This window comes from Myxocyprinus asiaticus, unplaced genomic scaffold (genome assembly GCF_019703515.2).
Source record: "Myxocyprinus asiaticus isolate MX2 ecotype Aquarium Trade unplaced genomic scaffold, UBuf_Myxa_2 HiC_scaffold_174, whole genome shotgun sequence".
Taxonomy (NCBI): Eukaryota; Metazoa; Chordata; class Actinopteri; order Cypriniformes; family Catostomidae; genus Myxocyprinus; species Myxocyprinus asiaticus.
This window is the reverse complement of record NW_026249622.1, coordinates 1-7,500: the sequence shown is the minus strand read 5'-3', so window position 1 is coordinate 7,500 and position 7,500 is coordinate 1. Positions and strand designations below refer to the sequence as shown.

The 7,500-nt window shown below is 45.5% G+C and overlaps 1 non-coding gene across 1 annotated transcript; it reads left to right on the top strand.

Annotated features, from left to right (window-relative positions):
* The first annotated feature begins 2,202 nt into the window (after positions 1–2,202).
* trnar-ucu (transfer RNA arginine (anticodon UCU)) lies at positions 2,203–2,292 on the top strand. The gene is given in 2 exon segments: positions 2,203–2,239; positions 2,257–2,292. It is a non-coding gene; the product is annotated as a tRNA-Arg (tRNA).
* The last annotated feature ends 5,208 nt before the right edge of the window (positions 2,293–7,500 follow it).

The window sequence follows — 7,500 nt, the reverse complement described above, 5'->3', positions numbered from 1 at the left end:
CCTAACATTCATCCCTATATCCTAACCCTAACCCTCTGTCACCTTCCTGGCAAAAGTTATGGCAATCCGGCATGAGCATGGTGGTTTTCATGCTTATATCCTAACCTAAATATAACCATTAACCTAACCCTAACCGTTGGACTTCTAGTTTGCCAAATTTGGCCATTCAAATGTTGTGGGTTCCAGTTGCAGCATTTGTCATTTTGCTGAGCACACTTGTCCAAAAAACGACAAGGCTATCTGACCACCAAAACTCTGTTCTCAAACAAATATTTTCATGTTGTCAATAGCATGGCCTATTCATTGATCTGATGACCTCCCATGGAGACTTTGCAGCACAAGGTGCTGTGGCTTAGTTGGTTAAAATGCCTGCCTAGTAAACAGAAGATCCTGGGTTCAAATCCCAGCAGTGCCTTTGTAGCGTGTTGTGGCCGCTGAGTCTCTAAGATGTAAACGGCACTTTGTAGGAGGGCCAATTGGTTTGAGGCACTAGCTGACCTCATAGAGACTTGGTAGTGGCACCACTGGAAAGAGCACCCTTGAAAATGTGGGGGTAGGGCTTGCTTTCGTGCCTCTGTCACCTCCCTGGCAAAAGTTATGGCAATCCGGCATGAGCATGGTGGTTTTCATCCCTATATCCTAACCCTAACCCTAACCTAACCTAACCCTAAACCTAACCCTAACCCTATGGCAATCCGGCATGAGCGTGGTGGTTTTCATCCCTATATCCCTAACCCTAACCCTTTTCATCCCTATATCCTAACCCTAACCCTAACCCTTTTTCCAAATGATCATATATTTCTATTTTCTACAACCACATCCACACCAACCCCTAACCCTAACCTTAATTACCCTTAGAGTAATATGCACACTAGCCCCTAAACCTAACCTTAATTACCCTTAGAGCAATACCCACATCAGCTCCTAAACCTAACCTGGGGTACCCTTACAATAATAACCTGTAAGGGGGTTTAGCGGAAAGGAGGAGGCGAGAACCGGCTTGACAACTTAAATAATAATTTATTAAACAAAAACCCAAACAAAAACCCAAACAAAAACACACAACTAAAAACACAGCACAGCTGTCTGTAATTCTCTCTCTCCCGAACTGTCGTCCCCGGCCGCCTTTATCCCTCGCGCGCCCCATCAGGCTGATTGGGGACCGGGTGTGTCTCATTCCAGCCCGGCCCCGCCCTCCTCAGCGCTACATACCCCCTTTGGGATGTATTTATTTTATTTTATTTTATTTTACTAAGAGCTGTGTTTCTGTCCCTTTCCCGCTCTTGGGTGGATTCTTAGTGGTCAGTTGAGGGAAGGACTGTGCACAACCCGGCCTGGGCCCTTTATTGGACCCAGGCCTTGGATTTTACATTTTCCTATCCCACACACAACAATGCACACAATGTGGGCTCTGTGGCGCAATGGATAGCGCATTGGGCTTCTAAATTTCAAAATGTGGCCATTCAAAGGTTGTGGGTGCAAGTCCCAACAGAGTCACTGCCTTAGTCATTTTGCTAAGCTCACTTGGCCAATGAACAAGTCTATCTGACCACCAAAACTCTTTTCTCAAACAAACACTTTCATGCTCACAATAGCATGGCCTGTTCATTGATCTGATGACCTCCCATGGAGACTTTGCAGCAGAAGGTGCTGTGGCTCAGTTGGTTAAAGTGCCTGTTTAGTAAACAGGAGGTCATGGGTTCAAATCCCAGCAGTGCCTTTGTAGTGTGTTGTGGCCACCGAGTCTCTAAAATGTAAACGGCACTTTGCAGGAGGGCCAATAGGGTTGGGGCACTTGCTGACCTCATAGAGATTTGGAGGTGGCACCACTGGAAAGAGCACCCTTGAAAATGGATGGGTAGGGCTGGCTTTCGTGCCTCTATCACCTTCCTGGCAAAAGTTATGGCAATCCGGCATGAGCATGGTGGTTTTCATCCCTAACCCTAACCTAACCCTAAACCTAACCTGGGGTACCCTTACAATAATACCCCCTTTGGGATGTATTTATTTTATTTTATTTTATTTTATTATACTAAGAGCTGTAGTTTCTGTCCCTTTCCCGCTCTTGGGTGGGTTCTTAGTGGTCAGTTGAGGGAAGGACTGTGCACAACCCGGCCTGGGCCCTTTATTGGACCCAGGCCTTGGATTTTACATTTTCCTATCCCAACCTAACACTAACCTAACCCTAACCTACACAATGTGGGCTCTGTGGCGCAATGGATAGCGCATTGGACTTCTAAATTTCAAAATGTGGCCATTCAAATGTTGTGGGTTCAAGTCCCAACAGAGTCACTGCCTTAGTCATTTTGCTAAGCACACTTGGCCAACGAACAAGTCTATCTGACCACCAAAACTCTTTTCTCAAACAAACACTTTCATCCTCTCAATAGCATGGCCTATTCCTTGATCTGATGACCTCCCATGGAGACTTTGCAGCAGAAGGTGCTGTGGCTCAGTTGGTTAAAGTGCCTGTTTAGTAAACAGGAGGTCATGGGTTCAAATCCCAGCAGTGCCTTTGTAGTGTGTTGTGGCCACCGAGTCTCTAAAATGTAAACGGCACTTTGCAGGAGGGCCAATCGGGTTGAGGCACTTGCTGACCTCATAGAGACTCGGTGGTGGCACCATCTGGAAAGAGCACCCTCGAAAATGGGTGGGTAGGGCTTGCTTTCGTGCCTCTATCAATTTCCTGGCAAAAGTTATGGCAATCCGGCATGAGCATGGTGGTTTTCATCCCTATACCCTAACCTAACCCTAACCCTATGGCAATCTGAGTCACTGCGTGTGGTGGTTTTGCTATGCACACTATATCCTAACGCACTAAGCCTATCCTGACCACCATCACTCTATCTCAATGGAGCACCAGTGGAGAGAGTCAGCAGCTCTCAAGTAGCATGGGTGTCCTATATCACTGAGGATCTCGCATGATCCATCCACACTGGAGACTTTGCAGCAGAAGGCTGCATCAGTGGCTCATCTTGGTTAAGACGTGCCTGAGGAAGTTTGGAGTAAACAGCGACGGCCTCATGCGGTTCTAAATCCTGCACTGCAGATGCCTCTTGTAGTGTGTTGCATGGCCGCCTGAGTCTGGCTAATAGCACTGCTAACAACGGCACAGTATTGCAAAGGATGGTGCAAACTGCCAGACACGTCATCGGGAGCGAGCTTCGCTGCCCTCATAGAAACATATACAAGGCAGTGTGCGAACCAGCTCGGAGGATCATCAGAGACTCCAGCCACTTGAACAATGGGCTGTTCTCGCTGCTACCGTCAGGCAGGCGGTATTGCAGCATCAGGACCTGCTATCAGCCGATTCCATGGCAAGAGTTCATCCCCCAGGCAATCCGGCTACTGAGCATGGTGGTTTTCATCCCTATATCCTAACCCTAACCTAACCTAACCAACCTAACCTAACAAGTCTATCTGACCACCAAAACTCTTTTCTCAAACAAACACTTTCATCCTCTCAATAGCATGGCCTATTCCTTGATCTGATGACCTCCCATGGAGACTTTGCAGCAGAAGGTGCTGCAGCTCAGTTGGTTAAAGTGCCTGTTTAGTAAACAGGAGGTCATGGGTTCAAATCCCAGCGGTGCCTTTGTAGTGGGTTGTGGCCACCGAGTCTCTAAAATGTAAACAGCACTTTGCAGGAGGGCCAATCGGGTTGAGGCACTTGCTGACCTCATAGAGCCTTGGTGGTGGCACCACTGGAAAGAGCACCCTCAAAAATGGGGGGGTAGGGCTTGCTTTCGTGCCTCTATCACCTTCCTGGCAAGAGTTATGGCAATCCGGCATGAGCATGGTGGTTTTCATCCCTATATCCTAACCCTAACTGGCCACTCCTGAGGATAGGAGGTCCTGACACCTCCTATTGAAAGTGCGTTCAGTTCTTAATTGTTGGGAAGGTGATTTCCTTACCACAGAGAGTATAACCTCAGAGTGTTGGAGACACAACAAGGGGCATAATGTGGGCTCTGTGGCGCAATGGATAGCGCTTTGGACTTCTAGATGGCAAAATGTGGCCATTCAAAGATTGTGGATTCCAGTCCCAACCGAGTCACTGTCTTGTTCGTTGGCCAAGTGTGCTTAGCAAAATGACTAAGTCTATCTGACCACCAAAACTCTTTTCTCAAACAAACACTTTCATGCTCTCAATAGCATGGCCTATTCCTTGATCCGATGACCTCTCTTCTGGACGTTTTGCTCTTTGGAGTCACCCTCCCATGGAGACTTTGCAGTGGAAGGTGCTGTTGGTTAAAGTGTCTGCCTTGTAAACAGGAGATCCTGGGTTCAAATCCCAACAGTCCCTTTGTAGTGTGTTGTGGCTGCTGAGTCTCTAAGATGTAAATGGTGCCTCTTATGAGGGTCAATCAGGTGGAGGCACTTGGAGAGAGTTGGTGGTGGTGCCACTGGAAAGAGCACCCTTGAAAATGGAGGGGGGTGTTTTTGTGCCTCTGCCCTGTTCTAAATTAAACAATTTTATTTTGGTGATAGGAGAAACAAGTGCACACAGAATATTACAGTGAGACACAGAATATATAACAAGGTAAGAGTATAAATAGACATATGCCATTCTGTTATATGTCTATTATTTGTATGTACATGTTCAAGTGGTAATGTATGTGCAAGGTATGTACAGTTATTTAATTAAATATGTGAATTTACTTATGTACATGAGATATTTATTTACATTATTGCATTATGGGGGATTGTACCACTTAAGACGGTAAGGAGGAAGCTGGGACCGGCTTGACAAACACATAGACATTTAATGACACTTTTCAGTGTATAAAGAAACAAAAACACGCACTGCTTTTCAGCCAGCTGCGTCAAATCATAAAGACAGTCAGACATTCTTCGTAAATCTCTCTACTGTCTGCCACTGTCTCTTCCCCTTAAATACTCCCGCCTCCCCTCGCTGGAACGCGAGGCTGATATAGTGTGCAAGTGGAAGTCATTCGCCACTTATCTTCCCGGCCTCGCTCTGCCCAGACACCGCTCGGCTCCACCCTGCTCAGCACAGGGAATTATCAAACCACTTATTAAGAAGCCACAACTTGTTTCTGGCAAATTGGCTAATTATAGGCCGATTTCAAATCTCACATTTATGTAGAAAATACTAGAAAAGATAATGTCCTCCCACCTATGTTCATTTCTACAGAGAAATGGTATATATGAACAATTTCAGTTAGGATTTAGGCCCCATCACAGTACAGAGACTGTACTTATCACAGTTACAAACAGTGGCAGCTGGTCAATAAGGGCCGCTGGGGTGCCGCCCCTTTTAAGTTGTCCAGAGAAGAGGGCTACTTAAACATGTTAAACACAAGTTAATTATATATTGTAAAATAATTATGAAATAAAATGTAGTTGTACTATGCACCTGGTAGTCGTGTGTTAGCATTTTTTTTTAATGTTATCAAAAAATGTATTTGGTTAATTTCTGTGTAAATACATAGGCTATACTTCTGGTGTGCAGGGCACTGCCCAAATGAGTGTGTATGTAGGTCCTTAAACTTTTGGAACACATTTCACAGCAAACTTTTGCTCTCAAATTGGTTGCTTCAGATTTTCCCACAGGGTTCAGCTCTCTGCACCCTGGACACTCCCACATTTGTTGGTAGTGTATCAGTATTGTTTTAATTTTTTGGCCTCATGTGATTGGACGATTCACTTTCCAGCTCAGCAGCTCAGCAGTGATTAGTTGACTAATTGTTAGATTGTTAGCCAACTTTCAGGTTGGTGCAGCATTCACCTGAAGAAAAAAAAAGATAAAGGAGCTTGGACCGGATTGGCCCGATTTACAAATTCAGCAGTCGTCAAGTGATCGAGGACGAGCTTACACCCATGCTTTCTCCAGCTCGTGTTATGGCAAATGGAGTTGGCTAGCTGGATGCAGTGTAAGCAATGCCTTTTAATGTTTTCTCTGTATGCTATTTCATAGTCCTGGCACCAAAGCGTTGTCGACAATGACGGGGGTACGAGACTTAAAACATCTTTCGGAAAAATGCAAACGTCATGAAAGTAGCCACAGCCATCTAGACAATGCTATGAGGCTACAGATTTTTGAAGCTTAGCATTGCTGAACAGCTAGCTGAAGGCTACAGGATTGGCATTACAAGGCACAATGAAGAGGTGACAAAAAATTGACACATCCTGTCTACAATAATAGACTGTGTGAAATTTTGTGGCACCTTTGAGGTGGCTTTGCATGGCCAAGATGAGAGTGAGAGCTCGGATAAGCCCAGGATATTCCGTGGGTTGGTGGGTTTTGTTGCTTCCCTTGATGGAGTGTTGAAAGAGCACCTTGAGAATGACTGTGTTTAAGGGAACTTCGAAAACTGTGCAGAACGAGCTATTGGACTGTATGTTGTCTGTTGTGAGGGAACACATAATCAAAGAAGCACAAAGCAGCAATTTTCTCTCAGTCCAGGCAGATGAGACAATGGATATTGCCACACAGTGCCAACTTGTGCTTGTGCTGCACTACTTTGATGGACGAGAGAAGAAGGATGAGGTATACCCTTGCGTTGTGGCAGTGGCTGGAGATTTCTCTTGGGGGGGAGCTGGGCCTGCAGGCTTTGGTTTTAGAGGGGCCCGCTGTTTTTTTGGTTTGTATCACAGCAATGGAGTGGGAGAGCTTTCTACCAGCATACACTAGTTCCTCCATTTTCTCAGAGAAGCTCAGGAGTGGGGTTGTTGACAAGTGGGAGAAGGTGTGTGGTGACAGAGACTGTGGCTCTGGTGTTTCTTGAGGCTGATGTATGTTGTTGTTATCTTGGCTCCCGTGACTTTTTTCCTGGATTTCGTTCTTGGGTCCTGTATCTTGGAGCAGTTTTAAGTCGTATTCTCTGTGTGTGGGGCTCAGACCCATGTTGTTGTGTCTTCGCTGTGATGTTGGATTTGTTGATCAAATGTCCATCCAGGTGCTGAAGTGTGATCCTGTGGTCATCTAGACAATGCTGTGTTGTTTGTGTGCCATCCAGGTTGAGTGGATTTGTGTGCTTTGCAGATGTATGAAGGAGGGAGAAGTATATATTGCCCTTTAGCACTTTTGCAACAAGTTTGTTTGGGTGAAAGCCATATGATTTAAACAGTTCTCTTTGACTCCAGAAAATATTGAAATTATCAATGTAGTTCAGTCCTCTCATTTTGCAGGTTTTGTGCAGCCAAGTGTTTAGACTTTGCAACTGAGAAAACATATTTGTTCATCAGGCTGGGAGTGGTCCACTGATGAACAACTGAACTTTCAATCTCCCAAGTGTTTCAAAGAGTTAAATGAAATCCCTCTTAAGGAGTTCTGACTGCTCTTTCTGAATATAATTTTATGGTTCATTAGAATGTTCCTAAGTTCCTTATTTACCTCAGAAACTGTTGCTCAAGGAATGCAGCAAGTGGTAGTAGGCCCGCTACCAATGTTTCTGATAATGGAGTCCCCCACTATCAGAATGCTGGGCTCGGCTGTGGTCTCAGCTGAATGTCGCTGCCTGTTCGACCTTGAGC